Source organism: Sapajus apella, unplaced genomic scaffold (assembly GCF_009761245.1).
Source record: "Sapajus apella isolate SASKATOON/1434 unplaced genomic scaffold, GSC_monkey_1.0 scaffold11, whole genome shotgun sequence".
Taxonomy (NCBI): Eukaryota; Metazoa; Chordata; class Mammalia; order Primates; family Cebidae; genus Sapajus; species Sapajus apella.
The window spans coordinates 32,984,126-33,008,435 of NW_022436951.1; the positions used below are offsets into that span (position 1 = coordinate 32,984,126).

General features: G+C 39.3%; 1 protein-coding gene across 8 annotated transcripts in view; it reads left to right on the forward strand.

Annotated features, from left to right (window-relative positions):
* Positions 1–24,310, forward strand: part of SEMA5A (semaphorin 5A) — a 496,284-nt gene that overhangs the window by 133,754 nt on the left and 338,220 nt on the right. Inside the window, exons 1-2 of one of the 8 annotated variants that reach the window (XM_032279112.1) lie at positions 10,940–10,950; positions 19,956–19,962. The exons of 5 other annotated variants lie outside the window; for them this stretch is intronic. The gene's annotated coding sequence lies outside the window, so the exon portion shown is untranslated. Of the gene's footprint in view, positions 1–1,691; positions 1,712–3,680; positions 3,738–10,939; positions 10,951–19,955; positions 19,963–24,310 lie in introns of those variants that run through there. 2 more of the 8 variants (XM_032279110.1, XM_032279113.1) reach the window with 2 other exon arrangements.

Consider the following 24,310-nt stretch of genomic DNA (forward strand, 5'->3'; position numbering starts at 1 on the left):
ATTTTTATTTTTCTTCATTTCTCCTAAAATGGAGTACATATGCAGAAAGTGCAGATTTGTTACATAGGTACACGTGTGCCGTTGGGGTTTGCTGCGCCTCTTGACCCGTCCTCTAAGTTTCTCGCCTCACCCCCCACCTCCTAACAGGTCCCAGTGTGTGATGTTCCTCTCTGTGTCCACATGTTCTCATTGTTCAACTGCCACTTATGAGTGAGAACATGCGGTGTTTGGTTTTCTGTTCCTGTGCTGGTTTGCTGAGGATGATGGCTTCCAGCTTTAACCTTGTCGCTGAGGAATGTCTTTTTTCTTTCCCTGCAGATTGTTTTATTTACTTACTTATGTCTGTGAAAAGAGTAGCCTGAATTTTTTGCAAGATTAAAGACAAATAAAATGAAAATCCCAATCCTTTGGAGATTGACTGTTGAATGCCCAGAGAAATCACACAGTAAAACAGCCCCAGGAAAATAGAGCAAAATGCTTTCAAAAGGTGAATTAAGAAAGGAAATCACTATTTGGAGCATGTGTAATGTGAAAGAAAATGTATTAGTTATACATACTCCATTTTTAATAAGATCTCAGTATCCAGCCGGGCGCAGTGGCTCACACCTGTAATCCCAGCACTTTGGGAGGCCGAGGCAGTCAGATCACTGAGGTCGGGAGTTCAAGACCTGCCTGACCAACACGGAGAAACCGCATTTCTACTAAAAAATTACAAAATTAGCTGTGTGTGGTGACAAAAGCCTGTAATCCTAGCTACTAAGGGGGCTGAGGCAGGAGAATCTCTTGAACCCTGGAGGTGGAGGTGGCGGTGAGCCAAGATCTCACCATTGCACTCCAGCCTGAGCAATAGGAATGAAACTCCATCTCAAAAAAAGAAAAAAAAGATCTGAATATCCTTCCGGAGTGCATTGTTATATTTAATTTTTAACTTTCTTAATAGACTCACATGATCATTTGATTTTTTTCCCAGTTATTATAGGTGTATGTGCATGCTTAGCTGTTATTTATACTCTTTCTTTTATTTAATAAAAACAAAGGAACTGAGAAATAAAACTTCTGTATGAACTTTTAATTAACAGTATCTAAAAAAGAAATTCTCATGGTAAAACAAAAGCTAAAAGAGACATTTTTCCCATCAAATTATTTTTATAGGTATTTTCATAGAAGATATATACAATTTTGTAATTAGGATTGCATTGCTCCTGGATATAGAAAAAAAAAAAAACCCTCAGTAAAAGATTTACTTAATATGAAACCAGAGAACAGGAGGGATGTTACATGTTTGTTAAAACCACAGAGTTTTCCAAAGATATTTTCTTTACCTTGAGGCTTTGATTGCTTATCTGCATGGGTGATCTCCAGAAAGCACCCTGCGGACAACACAGACCCCGATTTAATGCCTCGTGTCTGAGTGTCTGAGGAGCGTCTCTCTCTGTGGCCAGGTGCATTTAATCATTCTCAACACCTCCTCAGAGTGAGACGTGTACTTTTGCACAGGGAGAAACGTAGTCATGGAAAGGCTTAAGATGGTCTGAAGGTCAGCCAGCAAATCAGTTACAGAGAGGAAGTCACAGCTGAGGAACCGCGGGCACATGCAGGTAAGGGTCACCTCACAGGTGTGGGTGGGGAGGGGCGTGCACAGGACCACAGGTGGATGTGCAGAGGGATATGGAGTTCTAGTTCTTGCTTGACCATGAACTCAGCCTATCAGGTGAGTACAATTTTTGTCACATGGCTTTGTCATTGCTAACTGGCCAGTAACTTAGTGGTCCCGTGTAGCCTAAGAAGGGATTTGGACTCCTTAGATGAGGGGTATAGCCTAAATCCTAAATTGCACTGTGTGATATTAGACTTTGAAGGTTTAGTGAGAGGTGTGTTTGGGTGAATGATTATCTTCTGACTTTTCTAGTGAATATTTTCATGTGTCGTCAATCATGTTTCTTACCCCGTAGATATGAAACTGCACCTTTCTGTAAAAAAACTATTTAATGATTAGCCAGGGTGCCAGAGGATGATTGAAAAGTATCCAGCTGGCATTAGGATTTGAGGGTTATCGTTTCAACTCTGCGGCCAACTAATTCAGTGTTACCTGGGTAAACAACTACCCTTCTTCAGGTCTTAGCTTCCATGCCTGTGAAAAAAAAAATTTTTGCAGTAAAATCAGTGACTTTTAAACTGTGTTTAAAATGGCCCCAGATTTTCTTCAAAATGCTCTCAGAGGAGGGGGACGCTGGGCTCGGGACTCTTAAAAATAGGATTCTGTTGTTGGAAAAATCACTGGCTATCTCTTGGACTCTATGGCATTTATTTTAAAAATATAATTTAAAATTTGTTTTGGAACTGTTTTTGGTGTAGAGTGGCTACACATTGCAGTGGTTCAGAGAGCATGGCGAGATGGCTGCCCAGATTCCAATTTGAGTTCTGTGAACTGGGACACCTTTCTTAATGTCCCTTTGCCTCAGTTTCTTCATATGAAAAACGTGGATAATAACAGTAACCCTCGTGTTGAGCCGTTATGAGGATAAATCAATTGATAATATAAAATACTTAACATCATTCCTATACCTGCTAAGCACGACGTAGGAGTTAGATCAATAGATGCCCATCCATCGGAAAGCTTGCTTCATAGCATGGAGGGAATTTCTGTAATTTGTGAGCAATTCAGTATTTACTGCACATCCAATGTGTTTCAAGTTTGACTTTATAAGTTAGTAACCTAAGAATTTGTGTGGAGAGGGCATCCCAGATAAAGATCATGACTTCAGCTAGTTTTGGAATTGTAAAAGTACCAGAAGTAGAAAAGTCTAGTGGAGATGAGATGTGTGAGCTGGAGTGCTTTAGCGGATTATGTTCAAGGAGAAGGTTGATTGTGCTGGAGCCCAATGCGGGGTTATAGAATTCCATGCTGTGGAGAGTGAGACTTCTAGCCAGCTGTGATGGCGGTGGTGGTGGTGGTGGTAATGGTGGTGCTGGTGATAACAGTGGTGTTGGGGATTGTGGTAGGTGGTGATGATGATGTTGAAGATGGTGGTGAAAATGGTGGTAGTTGATGTTGATGATAGTGGTGAATATGGTAGTGGTGGTGATGATGGTGGCAGTGATTGTGGTGTGGTGTGGTGGTAGTGGTGATGGTCATAGTGGTGGTATTGGTAATGATGGTGGTGGTTGTGGTGTTGGTAGTGATGGTGATGCTGGTGGTGGTGATGATAGTGGTAGAGATTGTGGTGTGGTGGTAGTGGTGATGGTCATAGTAATGGTATTGGTAATGATGGTGGTAGTTGTGTTGGTAGTGACAGTGATGATAGTGTTGGTGATGGTGGTGGTAGTGATGGTGGTGGATGGTAGTGATAGTGGTTACAGTCATAGTGGTGGTGTTGGTGATGATAATGGTGGTTGTGGTAGTGGTATTGGTGGTGATGGTGGTAGAGATGGTGGTGATGGTGATGAGGATGATGGTGAGGCAGGACTGCAAACTCTTCTTTTTCCTTAATTGACTTTTGTGCTACGTACTCACCATCTGGAGCTTAAAGGCATCTGGCAGGCTAGTGCATTAGTTGATAAGGAATAGCTTAGTTGACCTAGCAGCAAGAGGGTAAGAAATGGGGAAAATATGGCTGGGAACTGAGGAAGTTTTTTTCCCCTCTACTCTTTATTGCTGACCCCTGTTCCCTCTTCCACAGGTGCATACTTGCCTGGTAATTCTGTTGCCACAAGCAAAGCAAAGTGAATGCAGCCAGGTAGCTTATGGGACCAAAATACGCTTCCCTGGGAGGTTTGTGGTTCCTAAGTTTTGGAAATGTGTTATGAGGGCTAAATTTCAGTGTTCACTTCATTTACCAAACCGTGCTGTCCTTATTACTGTGGTAACAGAAGCGTATTTAACTTGTACCCCATCATACAACTGATTTTTAAAATCCATGTTTCCTTGTGTTGAAATTATGTCATAGCCATTCAGGATACAGTTTTGATTGCCATGTGTAGCACTTTCTGTAAGATCATATTAGCATAGCAGGTAGAGAAGAAAATCAAAGTATGGAAAATCAGATCACAATATTATCTTTCTATGTTTAGCCTACTTGTTACATACCCTTTTTTAAGATTGTATCTTTGTATATAGCAGTGGTCCTCAATGGAAGGGAGAACAATTCTGTCCTCTCCTCCTCTGGAAGGGGACATTTGTCAACACTCAGAAACATCACTTTGATTGTCAAGACTGTTTCTTAAGCTATGAACATCTCATGAAAGGCAGCAGGCAATACTGCTTAGCATCCTTCAATGCACAGGATAGATCCGTAATAAACATGTATCCTGTCCAAGATGACAGTTGCGCTGAAGCTAAAGAACTCTGGAATAGAGTGTCTTTTCTCTGAGAAATCTGATAGAATACCTTTCTCGTTCTAGAATCTCTTACTTCTTCGTTCTTCAGATTCCATGATAATAACTGTCTAACTTTTACTGGAAGACTTTTTGAAATCCATCTACTGCATTAAACCTACTTGCATCGGGCTAATTTTTTAAAATGTTATTTCCATACATTCACTTCACATAAACATTTCAAATTTGTGTTAAAATGACAGCTGTTTATGATTTTAAACCTGATATTTTTATCAGTTCTTAAACATTAAACTATGGCTGTTTCTTCTTTTCTAATTTGATTTTGAGTTCCTTAATACCTGTTAAAATTTCTTTGAATAATTTCAAGAATGTCCAGTGCTATCCATAATTTACATATCCAATAAATATTTAGGGTTTAAATTATATATTTGATGCATTTATACAAGTCAAAATATTTTATTGATATTTATAATTCCTTTGATTAAAGATAAAATCAGTGTTGGGTTTTTTTTTTTTCCCCAAAGCAGAAATAGAGTCAATACTCGCTGGATTTGAGTACTGACATGAAGGCAGTTTGTTTTATGTTTAAGAAAATAATTCTAGTTTTCTACTTTTCTAGGCCTAATTATTACAATTTTTAAAATAAATCTCGGCTGGGATCTTTATGTGACTATTCCCACTGGCCAGCCTTTTAAAAGCCTGTGTTATGTTTTCTTCATTTCACACATTACAAATTAGTATCACTGCCTTTGCTGAACTTAGCAGTAAGTCAGTCATTGCCACTGGAAAAATGTTTGTATTTGGCCAAATACTGCTCTTATGCATGTGGAATCCTCTGAGACAGAGCTAATTTGTTGTCATTTTAACCACGTTCACTTTTGTTTCTAACAAATTCTTTCCTCCATGTCTATTCCTCTGACTACATAAGGCAGAAGAACTGTAGTACCATCATGATTCATGGCAAATTGGAAACTCAAGTTTCTTTTATTCCTGATGGGTAAAGAAGGGTCCCAGATATTCATCATCTTGTCATTTTTGCTGGCTTGTGAGTCCTATTCTCTGCTGGCCACTCTTGAGCTTGTACGATGCACTTGTCTGAACCTGCTTACCATGGATGAGTTGGTGACCTCTCTTACAGATATCGTTTACCCACATATGCCTTCCATATGGCCAATTCAATGATAAGGAGTAATAAGTGATACAGAAGATAATCCAGCATGTTTGAAGTTCCTCCTTTTAAAAGGGCTTGGAGATTACCTCATGATTATTGACCATTAGCTGTGCACCCAGCATTCTGGCCACGCTTTGTGCATATTAGCTCATTCACTCCTTGCAAATGCCTGGAAAGACTGTGGGGTATGAGTATCCTTATTTACCCACAGGGAAATAGCACCTCATGGGGCTGAAGTCGCTTTGCCAAGACTTTCCTGTAATTGACTCAGCCCTGTTCAGGTGTGAGTCTAGTATTATTCTTGCTTTCTGTCTCCCCCAGAATCCCATTGGCTTTGATTAGACATCATTCAGTTCAATGAGGCTGAATGAAGATGACACAGACTCAGAAGAAATGCTGTCCTGGGGCTTTGGACTTTAAACATTGCTTAAAATTAAGAAATGTGCTACCTTTTGAATGGAAAGATTAGAAAGCCCTAAGTTAGAATTCATGGCTACTGGATGATAGGAACAATTTTTCCAGAGTACATATGTCAGTCAAATGGTGAAATTCCTGGGGAATTTTGAATGTCTGGGGAGTCTGTTTTTCTGTGAAGTTATTTCTAATGTTATTCCCATCCTTAGGAAGGTCAGAAAAGCTGTAACACATGGGTGTTTTCAACACCCTATTTTGTTTCTTGATGTGCACACAGTCTCAGAAACCACTCCTGGGGAGTTAGCTGTTTGGGCTTGTTGTTTCATGGTGGGGTAAAATAATGAGTATCTTGCTTAACATTCTGTAACTCTAGAAGTTGCTTCCAAACCACACAGTTTCACATTAAACTGGGTGAGGGAATGTGCTCTGCAGAGCTGGTTACCTTACCTTCGCCCTTTCTTTGGTTGGCGGGATAATCCATCCTGGAATCTAATACTTTTCAAAAGGAAGGCATAACTGGTGGTTTCTGGTTGTAACGCCAGTATCCTTTTTACATGAATTAACCTTTAGAGGTCACCTGAAACAGTCCACCTGGAAGGTCTTAGTGTTTGTTTATTCACTAGTGGCTGCATTCTTTCTGTGATCTCAATAACTAGCTATCAGAGGCTAGTCTAATCAGGGTTTTTACCCTGAACAAAAGGAAATTGGCTTCAAATTATTTGTGTCCAGTGGGACTCTAGAATGGTCTTTCATAAGATAAACCTCCTAATCACTCAGTGTTACAAATATACATTTTAAAATAATGTGATTAAATAAGAAATCTAGTGATACAGCATTAGAGACTTGAGCTGTGTTAACAAGTCTACAAAAGATTTAGCCTTGGCAGAAAGATGTATTGCTGGTATTAGAAGATTATGGGCACCCAGGCTGCAATATGGGTGCCATTTTTCTTGTTAACATATACATACTGGAGATTGTTATTTGAAACCACTTGACTTTATGAGTATGATTAAAAAAATCATTGATGTCTTCTTAATTTAACTTCATGGCAGGTAGCTAATGAAAATGTGTATCACCATGGTTCTGCAAAATATGACAGCTGTAGATTTCATAGATAGGAAAATGAACAGAGGGATCATATGTACTACTTTTAAAACTGGTTCATAGGCTGGACACAGTGGTTCATGCCTGTAATCCCAGTACTTTGGGAGGCTGAGGCGGGTGGATCACCTGAGGTGAGGAGCTCGAGACCAGCCTGTCCAACATGGTGAAACCCCATCTCTACTAAAAATATAAAATTAGCTCAGTGTGGTGACATGCACCTGTAATCCCAGCTACTCTAGAGACTGAGACAGGAGAATCGCTTGGACTGTGGAGGCAGAGTTTGCAGTGAGCCAAGATGGTGCCACTGCCCTCCAGCCTGGGTGACAGAGTAAGACTCTGTCTCAAAAAAACAAACAAACAAAACTGATTCACAGTTAGGAGGTTAGGTGAGCTTAGAACTTGGATGTAAACACTCTGTAGTTTTATACCCAGACCTTTGCCGTGTTTCTGACCGGCTGTGGTGGCAGAAGAGGAGAGAGCTGTGTGTGAACAGTTGCTGTTTCCCTTTTCTCTCATTCTCTCCTTCTATTTTAATAAGTTCTTTGTTCTAAGGTTTAAGCCTCTGTGCACTGTCAAGGAGTATTCAGCAAAGAGGATTGGCTCATTTTTCAGCAGAATATGAGATGGCTTAAAATTAGGGGTTCCAATTTTCATTATACTGTGACAGCAGGTATGTGTTAATCATTGCATGCTAGTCAGTGTGAGATGATGCATGGAGGGAATTCAATATTACAATCCTCATAGCAACCCACGGGGAAGTACAATTAATATCATAGTGTTGTAACGAGGCAGCTGAATGTTAGTGAGGTGAAATAACTTGCCCAAGGCCACCCAGCCAGCAAGGGGCAGTGCAGAGACTTAAACTCAGGTGCCTGGTGGAGGAGCTGGGATTCTTAATCTCGTGTGCTTCCTCATCTGTTTTACAAACATTGCCTGTGTCTCTGCAATGTTTCAGACCTAAGCTCGATTGTGATAAAAATGTATACTGTACTAAAAGAGTGTCTTTGTCCATGGGCTTGTTTGTATTGGGGAATTAAGTTTATAAACGATTATATCACTCTGTAAGTGGACATAAAAAGGGATATATACAATGAGTTTCAATGCGAAGTGAAAGGAATAATTCATTCTCCTAAGTGATGACAGAGGGTAATTAATATGGCTTTTGTGGATACATTTGTGGTGGACCTTCATAAAAGAGGGGAAGATAGAAAATTGTAGTTTGGAGATGGCATTTGGAGGATAAAGAGCAAGGGGCATGTAGGCATAAAAATGCTGGTGTCAAGCGTGCTGAATTGTGGGTGCATGGTGGACCATGAGGCAGGAAACGGAATTTGGAGTGAGTTTGTGTTGCATCTTGCTGGCCATGTTCTGGGACTGTCATAAGACCAAGTCTAGAAGGTCCTGATGGAGGGGCTTCAGCCATGTTGAGGATACATGGGAGGAAAAGGAGAATAGGACCGGGCATGATTCAACCAGGATACTGCTGGGGCAGGGTGAGAAGGACATTCAACAGATAACATCTTGTGGCCTCTTAGTACAGTTCTGGTGGTGTATTGGGAGCCTTGAAAACATGATGAGATTATTGGGTCCTCAAAGCCTTGACAGGTAGATTGTACTAGTAGACCGCTTCACCTCACTAACTTTCAAAACCTCAAAACCTTGACAGGGAGATGAGCTAGAGCTTATTGGGTCCTCAGAAACTTGACAGGTAGATGGTACTTCTTCTTCTTAGAAGAGAGTTACCAAAGAGTAGTAACTCTTTTAAAGCCACAAAGCTGGAATGTGGGACATATTTAAAACTCACTTCTGTGTGATTCCACAAAGAGCTCAAAAGGCCTATAGAATAGTCCCATTTGCATGGAGGACTCATAGGTAAAATCATAGCATCTCTTGTGAAATTGGAGGTGAGAATGAGACACTCCAATTTTACAAAATCCAGAGGTGATGAGAGAGGAGATAAGCTATCAAAATCCTTTTTTTTTCTCTGTGATTACATGTTTAGGGCAGAACTTTTTAGTTCCTGGTCATGACCTACATCTCCCTACTAGTTGTAGGAATTACATGAATGTTCTGTGGATCCTCCTTTATGGATTGACATTAAGTGAGACGAGCAGGCCAAAGAAGTATAGTTGAGATATCAGAGCCAGCATTTGAGTGCATATGTGAATAGAGTTAATTGTGAGCATGTGGTTACAGCAAATAAGGACATAATTTTCTATGTTATAGACCAGTGGAAACAAGTGTGTAGCAATTCATATTTGGGGCCTTATTTGACTGGGACAAGCTTGCATTTGATTTATTGGAGCATGAAGAAGACAGTGTGCTGACCTTCTCAGAGGCATTGGTTTAGAGGGAATGGTGACAGTTTGGAGAAGCCACTGCTTATGATGACTGTGGTGTGCTTAGCTAGCAACCCTACGCTGATTCTCATCTTTAATTTTTTTAGGAAAACTCCTATAGGACAAAAATGTTGCCCAGAAAATCCCATAGGATGAGAATCTTCCCTAGCGGTCAAGGGATTAATTTATAAAAAGATGCTTGCTAAAGATTTATGGAACTGTGATTTTGGGGAACATAGCTATTTTGTGATCTGAACACTATTTTGACAGCACATCCCACATTAAAGCCCCATGCCGTGGGAACAGTGGAATGAGGGTGATCCTGTTAGGAGCTGAGAAGAGGACCACAAGGGGATGCTGAGTCCTTGTAATTGCAGAAATGTCATGTGACTGAGGCCTCACATTAGGAGGTGGAACACATGGCCTGTGGGACAGTGCTGAGATTCTAGAAGAAAATGTTTAATAATTAAGGGTGGACACGGTGGGAAGCATTGTGTTTGGCTGACATATGGCACTAGACCCTTGTCTTCACTGAAACTTAACACACTGTGCAGTAAAATATGCGGGCACTTGAGATTCATACATTGTGGAAGAAATAGGTCCAGGCAGTGGGGCATGACTTTTGTGGATCCTGCTCATCCACCTTCATGCTCACTGTGTCTTCTGGCTTGCACCTCTCTTTGGGAATAACTGGTACTGAAAACGTTTTCTTTAGCTATTTGCCTCCTTTGCTTGAGCAGTGGAAAAGAAATTCTGGGGAAAGAATGGAAACTTCTATTAAATAAGTTTGGATGAAGAAATGTGTACCTCGACTGTCAGGATTGTCTAAGGGTACACAAATGCATGCATTTTGGGGATCAGAGTGAGTTTCTGGCTCAGAGACAGGTCTTTACCAACACAAGTATTAAATAAATCATGGAAATAAGTAATCTGAAGCATGAAGCAATTTACAATTCTAGGTAATGTAAGTTATAATAAATTATAATTATATAAAATGTAAAGTATTTGAAGTAATTGAAGAGCTGATTTCTTCATGAATATTAATTCAGCAACATGCTATATGGAAAACTGGTTCATTTCAGTAAAAATGTACATTTTGTTCAAACTATTGGAGAAGAATGTCAATTTAAAAATTTTTTTAAGATCCTCAGATTGTTTAATTCATCTAAATTGATCAAATTATTCTGATAAATGGTAATGATATGATAAAATGATCAAAAGATTTTATTTTTGTTTAATATTTATTTATTTATTTGTTTGTTTTACCATGGCATATGTGTACCTATGCAACAACACCGTGGGATGGGCCCATGTACCCTAGAGCTTAAAGTACAATTTAAAAAATATTTTTTTAAGTTGTCTGAGTTTAATTCTTTTTTTTTTTTAATTTTACTTTAAGTTCCGGGATATATGTGCTGAACACGCATGCTTGTTACATAGGTATACATGTGCCATGGTGGCTTGCCGCACCTATCAACTCATCCTCTAGGTTTTAAGCCCCGCATGCATTAGGTATTTGTCTTAATGCTCTCCCTCCCCTTGCCTCACACCCCCCAACAGGCCTTGGTATGTGTTGTCCCCCTCTCTGTGTCCGTGTGTTCTCATTGTTCAACTTTCACTTATGAGTGAGAAGATGCGGTGTTTGATTTTCTGTTCCTTGTTGGTTTGCTGAGGATAATGGTTTCCAGCTTCATCCTGTTCCTGCAAAGGACATGGACTCATTTTTTTTAATGGCTTCAGAGTATTCCATGCTGTATATGGCTCTTTTACTTTGTATGTATACCAGTAACTTATCCCCCTTCACCATCTATGCCAAGTAAATGGGAACCTTGACTATGGAAAGCTTCATATATAAAGAGTTCTCTCCTTTCCTTTGTGACTCCCATAGTCACTGCTACTGCCAAACACTGCTGTGGAAGCCCCTCTTCTCCCAAACTGAGAGGTTCCCCTCAGGTCCCTCCTGATCATCAGCCATACCTTAATCTTCTTTCTCTATCACCGGCTCCTGTTGGAACCATCATCACAAGAACCTGGTAGCCTGAGTTGGTATTTGGAAATTATTTTTTAATCACAGTTTTACTGTAGATATAAATCACATATCATAAAATTTACCCTTTTGAGATTTTTCATAATTGTTTATATATTCACAGAGCTATGTAACCACTGCTGTTAACTAATTTTAGAATACTCTGATGATCCCAAATAGAACACCTGTGTCCATTAAAAGAAACTCTCCATTCTTCCTCCTATCACCCCCTGGTAATCACTAATCTATATTCTGTCTCTATGGATTTGCCTATTCTAGATATTTTGTAGAAATAGAATCATAGAATGTGTAGCCTTTTGTGCCTGGTTCCTTTCACTTAGCATGCTTTCAAGGCTTATAGCATATTATAGCATCCACACGATAGCATGTGTCAGCACTTTATTCTTTTTACTGGCTAAGTAACACTTCGTTGTAGGATAGACCACATTTTCTTCATCTGTTCTCCATTTATTAGTTGATGGACATTCAGATCATTTCTACTTTTTAGACTATTTTGAATAGTGCTGCTATGAATATTCATGTCCAATTTTTTATGTGGACAGATGTTTTACTTCTTTTAGATGTATACATGGGAGAGGGCGTGCTGGGTTACTGAAATTCACTTTTTACAGAGAGGTGAATATCTTAGCACTATCTTCAAATGCAGCCCACATTTTTCAAAGTTAAAAAAATGTGGTTTCTTCTTTGTTGATGATGGTACAATATTTTTGCCAATTATCAGGCTACTCAGTCAGTCTTTATACCATTGGTATCACGGGATTGCGCAGTGGTTTTGATTCAGACACATGTGAATTCAAGTCCTGGCACAGCCACTTTCTAGATTGCTGATAACCTGGCACCAGAAGATTCTCTTCACCAAATCATAGTTTCTTTTCTGGATTAAACTTTGGCCTGTGTTTTCAAACTCTCATAGTTTTTTCCAAAGCTTTTCATGACACTGAACATAGAAAATGGGAATATTTTTGCTGGCAAATTTGGTAAATAGAGGAGACTTTTCATCTAAAGGTCAGAGGGCTTGGTACCTGATCTACCTGAGTCGCAGTTTTTCAGTATCCTCAGCCATGTGAATCTTTTCTACTCTGCTGAGGCTCTTGTCTGTTAGGAAATTGTTTTCTCAATGTGCTTCCAGACCTGCCCCTTGCTATAACCTTTTCTGTTCCAATCTGTGAGAATCACCATTAACTACTGGAGAAAAATATTGCGCAATAAGCTACACTTTTGAAGGGTTATGATCTCATTGTATTTTATCTTCAGTATGATATGGCGGGGGAGAACTCTGAAGATAAATGAAGATGCCTGCTCTGGGGTTTTTGAACTCTTTAGCTCTGACTTCCATTTAGGAAGTTATGGATACTCGCCACCAATGCATTTAATGTGATCTGGAATTTGATGCCACACTGGTGTAATATTTCTTCTAGGTTTCTGGATATCACAGTGTTTTCCTTGACTCGTGCTTTTCTGTTTTCGTGTTAGCGGTCTTTGGTCATTGTGATGCTTATGTAAAAATTCTAATTTAAATTCTAGTTTTTTACTGTGGAGAAAAAAAATACTTGTCCATGTGGGATTTCCTGTAGAGAAACTGGGCATATCACTGCATCCTATTTTATTTTTCTCTGAAGATGATAGCGTGGATTAGCTCTTCCTATCAGAAGAGCACCACTCACTTGCCAAGCTTCAGGGAACCGTGATCAATGTAGTATTGTGGAGTTAGGATGAGGCTGCTTGAGTGGTGATTTGACTCTAACTAGATATGAGAATACTAATAATTTAAAAAATAATTAAGAGCTGCCTTTGACATTGTCTTCCACATTCTTGATGGCATCTTCAAATGTGACCATGTATAACAGACTTATGGGGACTGACTTATTAGTAAAGCTACTGCAGTGCTCTGGTGTTGTGAATTAGGGTGCTGAAGCTCCTAATTCATCTTGATTCTTGTCTGCAGCATCTTCTTAGCAAAAGGATACATGACATTTTTATTATAATAATCATACATGCTAATTTACAGTAATCTTGCAAAAACAATTGCCCAAAACCATTAATATTATGCAAAGCCATATATCTCAGGACATTCTAACGGTTGGGGGTGTGTTTTTCTCCAGATGTTTATCATAACCTTAAAGTGCTGCATTGTCAAGACTAACAATTATTGAGTACTTCCAGTGGGCCTGGCACTGTTCTAAGTGTTTTACGTTAATTAAATCATTAAATCTTTGCAAACCATATGAGAAAGACACTAGTATTATCTTGAAGATGGAAGTAGAGAACAAACAACCAGGAAGAGGCTGAGCCGGAATTTGCACGGTGGCACTGATAGGTACAGCTGGGATCCCTATAGATTTTTTTGCTTAAAAATTTGTATTTTTTATAAATTATAAAAATGTATATTTATATTTTAATATGAGAGTGTATGTGTGCATTCACATGAGCACTTATTTGTGTGTGTAGTTGTGTGGGTGTGTATATGTGGGTGTGCAACTATGTGTGTGTTTGTTTATGTGCTGTACATAGAATTGAGTTTCTGCCAATACACTTGATATTATAACTTGAGCATATTTATCTTAAAAGCAGTGTCTTGTCTTCTTCATTTTATTTTGTATTCTTTGGTTCTGTTTTTTTTGTTTGTTTTTTTGTCTTCCTTGTTCTATTTGCATAGAACTATTTCCCTCTTCCTCAGTAGAAGCTTCCAAACTATGCTTGTAACATAATAATCAGACCAGATCAAATATATTTCAGTGTAAATCTTTGCTGACATGTGTTAAAAATGTCTGGGGGATTTGTTTTAATCAAGGATGGTGAGACAGCAGTCGCAGACAGGATGGTCTTGAAGAAAAGATTTATTCTGATACACTCTGTAAACAGCAGCTCACCATGCTGCACAGGGCCACATGGGAAAGGACCAGGGAGGATTGGGAGGCAGAAGAGGAGTGAAGACTGAAGCTTGCAGAGCTTCGATTGGGATTCTCTCGGGAACGAATGGGCAAGGCAGGGTGGGTACACTAAGTATTGGATTTGAGAGTTTGAGTATTTTTGGTGGATTCTGGACTATACGGTGTTCCCTAGTGCTGTGGTAGTTAGCCCTGCGGTGCTTTGGGGGGGGAACATTGGCCCATTGGGTGACAGTTTGATAAAGGAGATGGTTGAGGGTGTTGGCTCTGGCTTGTTTGGTTGGTATGCAGAAGTATCCTCTGGGGCGTTGTTTGCTGTCTTCAGGACCATGCTAACCCTGGGAGGGCCAGTTTCTCCATGATCGAGGCTCCAAATGCCAGAGGATCAAGAATACAGAATATAGGAAAATATACCCAGCACAGATTATCTGATGAATTTCTTTGGAGACTGTCCAAGAGATGAAACCAATTAGACAAAGTAGATAAATAATGTTAAGCTCTTAGGATGCATTTATGTGTATGTGTGTGCGTGTCCATGTGCGTGTGCGCGCGCACATGCATCAAATCAAAGAGAACGTTCCGTTAAGCAACCATACCAACCGTCTCACGTTTGTGTTTTAAAACTCACAGTCATTAAAGTACTGCCTGATCTTATAAGTTGTAAACTTACTTTTTTTCCAGACTTCTCATATGGGTAGCTTCCTTCTGCAACCTATCAATTTATTGTGATACATGGGATTCATTACTAAACTAAATAGATCTGTCTGTGTACCCCTGCAAGGAAGTGTCCTTAAACGGTGAGATTTGTGCTTGGGAAACAGCTGACCTTCCAGAATGAGGTGTTTGTGCCTTAAAGCAAAGTCCCATCATCTCCAGTTTCATCTCTGTGGTTAATGACCTATTTCTTATGTTACTGTGGTCGTAATCAAAGAGAACTGTGGGGATTTTTTTGAACAATAAGATTAAGCATAACAGTTTTCCTCCTATATATGATGTTAGAGAAGACACATTAGTTTTATCTACTCGCACAACCAGAAACACAATCTATAGCTTAGAGAGAAAAAAACATGTATGCTGCCTTTCCTATAACGAATTATGAGGTGTGTGCTATTTACCTAGCTATGTAGGAGCCACTTTGAGGACCAAAATGCAGTATTGGCAGGTCACAGTGTAAAGCATTTGTCAATGACAGTGTGTCTGAGCATTTCTTCTTGGTGTAAACAGAGAGCTTTGGATAATATAGTTTATCTTAAGGAGCTGATAAAACCAATTTCATTCCCTTAGGTAAAAGTGACTTTTTCCCCTTCGGGTAAACTGAATCTAGCAAGTAAGAGGCAGCAGCTTCCAGTTTTAGGAGTGGCTGTCATTGGCTCACGGGCTATACCTGTATGCCACACATTCTGAACATAGTTTTTTTTTTGGCCCAACTTCACATAAGAATAACAAAGATTTCATGTTCAGTTTGGAGAATGCTTATGGAAAGAAGACCTTTGCTATATCAAGGTTTATATCTTCACACCACCTATTTTTTGAACCAGTTGTTTCTGTTCCACACCACAGCAGCTGTTCCCTCCATGGTTTTTTTGCTGTCTTATACCTGGCAACTCAACCCTGAACTGAATCGAAATATGTGCGTTGAAGTCCTGTCTCACTGGTCAATCCATAAAACTAATCTTACCTCCATCCTTTAAATGTAAATATTTTGTTCATTTTAAATCACCAAATTAATAAATGCATATTGTTGAAAATTCAATATAGAATTATATTTTTTAACATTTCCCTACTACTTAGGAGTATCCACAATTTTCTTGGCACTTACAAACATTTAAGAAGAAATTTGGTTTAGTCAAACATTGGAGTTTTTGTTCTTTATTTTTAATCTATAGGTAAATAAATGTCTACACTTTTTTTTCCACTCAGCATGATTATTGGATTTATATACTCAGTATTTAGAATTTTATTATAAAGGTTTTATAAGCTGTATAATATTTAATCATATGGATGTGCCATAATTTATCTGATGTTATTACTTATAACTTTGTTCTTTTCAAACAAAATGCATTTGTTCCTCCCCTATTCTTGGTAAATTCTATCTTGAGACTTTATTTCATTTCTCTGCCAAAAGTGTGGTCTTTTGATTTCCACTTCCTTGACATGATTCCATCACTTCGGAAACCTGCCTGCTCCCAGCCTCCTCCTAGATCCACCTGGTGCTTCTTTCCATGACTTGTTATTGCTTGGTTGGTTGCTATGTTCATTCCATAAATATTAGGTCCTTTCTACGTGCAAGAAACTTTGGTGACCAGTGAGTGGCCACAGTAACAAGCAGGCCAGCCTCTGGTCTTGCGGCCTTAACGTCCAGCAGGAATGCCATATCCCACATCACGTTAAGCCAGACTTCATGGCTCGGCCCGCTGAGGGCCAGGGAGGCATGGATGGTGTGTCCTGAGAAGGCTTCCCGGAGGCTTCCTTGCTTCTCACAGGGCAAATGGTTACCACTCTTGGGGAAGCTGGTGTTTGATCTGGACCTCAGAGAGTGGATAAGGTTCTAATGTGGACATGGGGGAGTGTCTTCCAGGTAGAAGGGTGGAAGTGGGAAAGTGTGGCGCCTAAGAAGGATTGTGAGTGACCTAATTCCATTGGGGGCTTGATCATGGGGAGTACCTCTGCTGTTCATACCACACTTATTCATATTCACAGTAGCACTATTGTGCCTCTTCCATTTACTTTTCCTTGCATGTTTAGTTTTATCAAATTCAAAATATTGCTTAATTTTGCTTGTTTTTTATTGGTGGTAAATATTGATTTATTATATTACTATTTTTTCAATGTCTTATTTCTAATATTTATGTTGCATATAGCTGTTGTCCATTCATTTTCACTGTGATATAATAGACCATGAAAATTTGCATTATCTCCATGGACACCTGTATTATTTCTAATTTTTTGCTCTTATGAACAATGCTGCTATGAGCATTCTTTTATACATTTTCTGGGCAGATGTTGAATTTTCCTAAGGCTAAGGCAGCACACTCTCACAGTTTTCATTAAACAGTGAACTGATTTCATTGTCTTTTTTAAGGAAGTCACTAATTTGGTTGTTAGACATATCTTTCCTGCAAGATTTATAAAGCGTTTTTTTTCATAGCCTTTATTTGTTTGTAATTGCCTAAATTTTTTAGTGATTCCTAATTGCCAGTAAGTAGTCTAAGTTCTTTCAAATTAACTCATATAATTTTAAGCTGTGGTTTTTATCTCCATATTATAGAGCATGGAAACTGAAGCATAAGGTTAATGGTGGAGCAAAGATTTGAACTCAGGCGATCTGGATCCAGAGTCTGTGCTCCTAATATCTATGCAAGGCTGCCTCTCTTAAACTAGCGTTGAAGACAAGACAGATTCACTGGGACTGTGTAGGCTGAGGAACAACATAGATGGTTTTTACTCTTCTGGACTGAAAAAGGAGACAATCAGACATCCAGCAACAGTATTTAACCCCTTCAGTATTTAGGACCTACTTATCAAATGGATGCAACCTGTCATTCATTTTTCTGGCTTTATATCGAGGATGAGATCCTTTTTGTATTTTCATTAACATATTCACCATCACATAGGTTTTAATATTTTGAAATACAAACGTGAAAACATTTGGGGGTTACTTTTCCACCACGGAGATCTTTATTGTAACGTCCTCCACATTTCAGGCTAATGAACTGAAGAATGTGATACCGTATATTCACAGCATGTGAGATGTCATAGCATCGCATTATGTGGTAATCATTAGATGCTTTAGGGGAAGCTAATTCTGTATTGACTTCGTATTCGTAAGTTTCACCTAATAGGCTGACTGTGAGCTAACCTGTACTTTTCCTCAGCAGCTCTCCTGAAACTTGCCATCAGCACTACTCAATGGCCAAAATAAAGTGAAGGACTCATTGCCTTTATTTAGTAGAGGTATCTTGGCCTTCACAGTGAGTTTATCCATCACTTGGACAATGACTATCTTGGTTCCTGGCCTTTCCACTACCTAGTTAATTAGTAGATAATATGTATATGGGTCATACTGTGTCCTGGGCTCTGGGGACAGCAAGAGGACAAAATAAAATCTCTGTACTTCAGTTACTTGTATTCCAGTGGGTTAAAAAGAACTCATACAAGGACATCAACTGACTGTTATAATCTAAGTTCTGTGGCCCCTCCCATTCAAGAATATATATCCTCCCATTCAGACATACATATCATTGAGATGACTGAGGACAACGGCCTCTGGAAACTATTTTGCTGTCATTGACCTCACCAGTATATTTTATTCTGTCCCATTACTGAAGCTTCCCAGCCTCAAATTGCCTTTTTTGAAGGTACTGAATATACTTTATCAGTCTATGGAATATTTCATTTATTTACTTATATTGTATATACCTAAGATGTGCAACATGTATTTATATTTTTATATTTTATATTTTGATATAAATACAAAACAGAACATACAGCATATTAAAAGGAGATATTGTGGAAATTGTAGATCCTTTAAATCAATTTCATATAATAGGATGTAAAAAATTCCCAAATTCACAAATATATCAGTCAAGCAATTTTAAGTAGTTTAAAGGGATATGAAGAAGACGAAATAATAATGGAATCTAATAGAGGAGTGAAATGGAGGTGTTTTAGCCTGCCTGGCAAGGGAGGCTTTCCTGCAGAGGTAACATTTTAGTAAAACCCGAGTAGTGAGAAGAAACCTTGGGAGAATCTAGAAAAAGATCTAGGATCTAAGGGCCAGCAAGTGTCATCTGCAGAGTGATAAGTTTGGTGGGTTTCAAGACCAGAAAGCAGTTCCATATACATGCGTGTATGTGCATGTGTGTGTGTGCATGTGTGTGTTGAGAGCACAGGGCACAGGAAGGCTGGAGTCATGTGGAAATAGGGAGATAGACATGGAGGAGGGTTTGTTGGTGGGGGTCAGGATCATGCATTTTTGGGAGGTTGCAAAGAGATCTATTGGAAGTTTTAGATCAGGGAAAAATTACTTAATCAGATAAGCTTTCTACAAAGATTTATCTGGATGCGACACAGAAAATGGACTTGTGAGGGGCATGAGTGAAAAACACCAAGGCCAATTAGAATAGCTTCTGCTAAGTCCCGGTGAGAGAGGAAGCTGCTTAAGGTGGGATTGAAGTAGCAGATGTGAGAGAAGGGGACGGGGCGTGATACATTTTTTGAGGAGGTAGTGATGGGATTTGCTTATGGTTTAGAGTGTTGTATGGGGAATTAGAGAAATCCAAAATGACTCCAGCTGTGATGGCAAAGACTCAGCCAAGAAGCAGACTGGGAAAGGGGGACCACCAGTGGTTTGCTTGGTCCCGGTTTGTTTAGAGGCAATTTTTTGTCTCAGGTAGAGGTGAAGAGGCAGATGGAAAACGCAGTTTCAGGCACAGGCTGAAAGTGATATGTATACTTATATCCTCCAGCCGATACATGTTATTTAAGTCATGGGACTGAATGAGCCCATCCCGCCACTCCGCCCATGCCTCAAGGGAGGGTATACAGATGGCCGACAGAGGAGCGCACATGATGCTGACAAAGCCATTGCAGCATTTGCTGGATTAAATCCTGGTCAGTGAGGTCTCTGGTCCCAGGGTCAGTGAACGATGCTACAGCTCCTTAGTGAAATTTTCATCCCTAACAAAACACGTATTCAGGCCCAACAAAAAGTCAGTTGGTAGAAATAAATCATCAGCTCATTTCTTCAGCCAGATGATCTGCGTGTCTAGCATGGCTCCCAATCCTTAGTCAATAGACAATCTTTGCAGAAGTGAGGGTCAGCAAGATGACTCTGTTTTAGGGCCAGGGACTTTCCCATAAAATTTTTACTTCTTCTATTTGGCAGTGGACCTCCCTGAGTCCTATCTCTATGTCTGCAAAATAGCAAGGAATGATAATACTTATCTTACAGGTTTATTTCAGGAAACCTGTAAAAGATGTCTAAGTACCGTACATAACCTGCTTTGCATTTTTGTATCTTTTTATTGTCTAGTTAGTGGAATCTTTGATTTTTATATGATATGTTTTGGTAATTTTTATTTTAGGATGGATTTCTTATTCTTATTTTTAATATCCTCACCAAAAAAAAAAAATAGTAATTGGTGCTCTTGAGAGGTCTGACTTTTTTTTTTGAGACCTAAGATTGTAACAAATTTCAATTAACTCAAATGTATCAGCATTGACATGTCTAGTCCTTTGAATTTAAAAGCTTTTATCAGATATACACTGTGTTATTACTGACTAAAATCTGAAAACATCATCAGAGCCCTTTCCACTAGATAGTCTAGTTTATCTAAGCATATTAGCAGTCTATTTTCTGTAAATTTATGGGATAATATTTTAAGGTATTCATATTTCCTAACCTAAAATTATTCATTTAGTAAGTTTCTTTCTGCTGTGAATTGTAATGTCCTCCTTTTTTGTCCTTTGACGTTTCAAATGGGTTCCAGTGAATTATGTATTTTGGAATAACTTATCTGACCCCCTCAGGGTTCATACATTTGGTTATATCCTCCGTCTGCTTTCATGTTTCTAGGCCCAGGAGACCTCCTTTTTTTTTAGTTTCTCTGGCTATAGTAATCCCTTCATCCCTTTGACCATTAATTGGAAAATTATGACATTTAGAAAGGACATTTTTCAAAACCATGGGAATCTTTGTATTTGGGCCAGATGTTAAAAGAATTTTAATAGAGGGATAAAACATCTGTGACAATGAATGACAGAGTCACAGAAGGAAAGGGAACTTGGATAGCATTTTAATGAAAGCGCTAATATTGTAAATAAGGTAGAGAGGCACATGGTCTTTTTCTGCATCAATCCGCTTATCAGTTGTTGATTGTTTGTCTGTACCATGTTCAGTACTGTCTGGAGACTGAGGTTTTAACAGACTTGTTTTAGAATGAGGCAGATATACAGGTAATTGTAGTTCAGGATGATAAAGGCCATAATAGGAATAAGCATCAACATACAGTGGGGCCAGATAGGGATGAGAGGAAAGTGGAAAAAAATTCATAGAAGACTCCTTAGAGGTGACGCCAAAGGGTTGAGATTAACAGCAAGGAAACTCAACAACAACAACAAAATGGCTGAAATTGCAGAGGTAAGAAACGCTGAAGGTTGGTCAGGATGGAGAGGAGGGCATGGATTCTAGATCTGGGTAAGGGAAGGGTTGTTAAGACACTGACAAAATGCGGGGTGAGTTTTGGGAAGATGGAGGAGGAGGAAATGGTGGGTGAGCCCTTGAGCTCTCAGTTGGCTCTCTGTGATGGCATAGTTAGCTAGGAGAGGAAGTAGACATGAGAGACAGCCGATGAAGACAGATAATGAGGTCTGCTTTAGAGCAGTTATCTGGCTTTTTAATATAAACACCCCTATTTTGATGTATGGGTCTAGATTATATACAGAGACTGGGGACAGGGTCTCGATTTGAGAGTCACTAGTTTGTAAAGACCATGTGAAATCACGTGGGTTTAAAGAAAAGGGCCTCTGAGAATGTGCAGATGGATTAAAAAACGAACATTCAGAAGAGGTTGGAGTGTACCTTCATTCAGGGAGAATGCTAGATGTGAACTGAATGCAGGGCGATTGGGGAGTTACGGAATCCAGGGAAGAGAGGCTGTCAGGAGATATTCGAGGAAAGGCCTGTAGTCACAAAGGCTACAGAGGCGTCTAGTCGCATAAGCACTCTGGATTTCACAAGCAGAAATGTATCCGTGATGTTGACCAGACTGGTGACAGTAGGAGGGTATGGTCTTTTCTTCCCACCATGGTAACATTGCTTTTCTGTATTGGCATAGACTCCACATCTTGCAGTGGACAAGAGAGAGAACGGTGCTCCTTTCCTGTATATCTTAGCTAAAAATGAATGAGAGCTATGAATAGCAACTTCATAGTATGAGCGTCTGTTGTAACTAGATTATTTTAGTGTGTCTGCATGAGTTTCCCGCCCTGAGGAAACATCTGTAGGTAAATTCTTTAGAAATTGCCCAGGTACTTACATTGCTGTGAAAGCCCATTATTTAAATATTTTTTTTTTTCTTACAAAGGGCTTTTGTTGGTTTAGCTGACACAGAAGTAGATTGAATGAACTTTCACGTAGTCTTAAAACCTGCTGACAGATAAAATTAATATTGTCTTTGTATAAATAATAATTTTATCTAATGGACTTCATTTATTTTTATCGTTCCTCCAGGCTATCTGGAGCTAAACAAGGGGAAAAAAGCAAAAGTGTAATAACAATTCCCTTTGAAGAGAGATATAAAAGAAGGTCACTGGAGCCGAACACTTATCGAAATGTATAAAATAGTTTAATGTTTGCTTTTTTCCATTTTATATCATGAGGTCCTTTTATATAGCCATAAAATTCCATCTCCTCTGAGTTCAGATATGTTGAAAATCTATGGGCAACAAAGCCAACTTCTTCAATTACCTGAAGATGGCAGTGAGTGGTGTTTCTGGACTTCAAGGTGTTTCGGTAACACTTTCCTAAAAATGTTTCCCTAATTCTTTATGACAAACTTCTTTTGGCTCAAACTTGGTAATCAAGACACATGGATTAAAATAATATAAAAAAGATCTTGTTGTTTAAAAGTGCACTATAAACATGAAAGATGTGATGTATTTGTTGAAATTCCTGGTTCTCTTATGGGATCAGTGTAATAAGAAGAAACCTTTAATTTCACTGTATTTCCCAAAGAATAAAATGTTCAATTATTGTTTTGAAAAAGATTAGAAGAATCTGTTTACTTGAACATTGAATTAACTTAAGTTTATTGTTTTATTGATTCTTCATTTAATTCCACTTCCTGCACTATGCCTAGAATATCTGAGATAACAGCAAGAAAAGAGCATAGATTCATTTAATACATTCCTTCTAGTGCTGCACACACAGGGGCTTTCATTCTCCTGGATTGTCTATTCCTGCTTCATTGAACACTCTAACTTGAACCTCTTTAAAGATCAGTTTCTATGTTCCCCCATTCAGAAGGATTTCTTCCTTCTTCTTTGTTTCCCAATGAGTTTACTTTTATTCTTACTTCTATTTCATAAATATAAAGAGATTTTCCTTTGTTTGAACTGCTCTGAGCTGTGATCTGGGAGTACTGGGGCTACCGTCCTCTTCATCCTTGCTCCGGTCTTGGAGAGCTGTACCTTGTCCACAGAAGAAATCCTACAATATAGCTGGATTAATATGGATTAAGGACACCCTGAAGACTCTGCCTGTTTTCTTGCCTTAGGTTCTTCCCTGATTATTTTCTCTAGAGACAAGACTATGCTCCTGGTCTGGGGGTGATTCAGGTCATGTGACCTTATGGCCACAAGCATGTGATTTTAGAAGCTTGAGCAGGGAGGTCAGGCTCTACAATAAGCAGAGAGGGTAACAGAGGGTAACAGGACCTGTCTCAATGTGGCCTGTCACATGCTCTGTTTAATCTCTTTGAGCCATAGCTTTCTCAGCTACAAAGAGGGAAGTGAGACCAAATGATTTCTCTTTCCTCTTTCAACTTCCAAATTCTGGGAGTCCTTGACTTATTTCTTGTCTCAGAGGTACCAAGGCCCTAAGCCACCTCACAATGGGCTTACTCAGTGACAGGGGATGGGTGAATTATACGTGGCCCAGAGGATACTAGCTCTGTTTTCTCTGATTCATTCAGGCAGCCAGTTCAGCATGTTGGAGCACATACACTTGGCAATGGAACTCTGTGTAGAATTGTTTACAATAAAAAGGAGAAGCAAAATGTAACCAAGACTTAGAAACACAAAAGGTCTGGGTCTATCCAAGGCAGCCTTTCATGAGGAAGCAGTGACATGGCAGGCACTTTAATGTCCCATCTGGTTTCTGGAGAGGAGCTGCCACTGTGGCTGGTGTCAGCCACTATGGTGTGACCATGGAAGACAGTCTGGATCTGGAGTAATGGGAGGATTCAGCAGGTGAGGGGCTCATGGCCTCAGCAAGTGTGGAGACGTGGTT